The following is a 959-nucleotide window of genomic DNA, read 5'->3' on the forward strand; positions in this document are numbered from 1 at the left end:
TCTCTCTCTGCTCGAGGCCCTTCGAGCGAGAAAAGAATCAGACCGATAGAAATCGTGTGAACAATGTCGTAATTCCGCGTGCGTTTGCACGAGGAAATACCGCGTCAGATTCTCGAGAATATTAAAACAACGTCTCGCGAGTGTCGCTCGCCATCACGATCTTTCGTCCATCCAAGCATTCCTCTTCTTGTACGCGCGCAATCATTCGCGACGCTTCTTTATATATATATATATAGCTAATGATTTATATTTTGATTCAGAGATTCACGAAGTAATCTTGGTGGTAAAATTGGGAAGAGCGTGAAGAGCGACATATCCGAGACCTGTCCATCCTATCTCGTTTCCAGGATACTCGATGGGAAGGACGAGGGACTCGAGATCGAGCAGTCGAAAAATTCGAATTTCCTCGTGCATACGATGCGTCTGCTCGCGCGAATCGACACGACGATGGAAAAAAACGTGGATCGTCGTGGAAGCGCGACGTTTTCGGAGAGAAAGTGTTTACTAATTACGAATAACAAAGGAGAACGGGAGGAATCTGGACGAGATTCCAGATCCCATCACGTGGAATTCGTGCTAAATCTGTGCATGCGTGCTCTCGCGAATTTTACTCTTTCCCTTTCTTTCTTTCTTTCTTTCTTTCTTTCTTTTTTTTTTTGTCTTTTCTAATTTTCAATCTCTCTTTTCTCGTTTTTTTGTATGTATATGTGTGTATGTATGTGTGTCTTTTATATATATGTGTGTGTTTTTTCCCTTCTTTTAATCCTTTTTTCTTCCTTTCTTTCTTTTTTTCTTTTTCTTTTCAATCAGACAGAAGAAAGAGGAATCACTCGAAACGAAATTGCTAATTGCGCTACGAGTCAGAAGCGGGTGCGTCGTTCTCTCGACAAGCTCGAGCTACACAACCTATCGAACGGATTTGTTCTGCTTCGTCTTTTTTTTTTCTTTTTTTTTTTTTT

This window comes from Apis dorsata, unplaced genomic scaffold (assembly GCF_000469605.1).
Source record: "Apis dorsata unplaced genomic scaffold, Apis dorsata 1.3 scaffold_169, whole genome shotgun sequence".
Classification (NCBI taxonomy): Eukaryota; Metazoa; Arthropoda; class Insecta; order Hymenoptera; family Apidae; genus Apis; species Apis dorsata.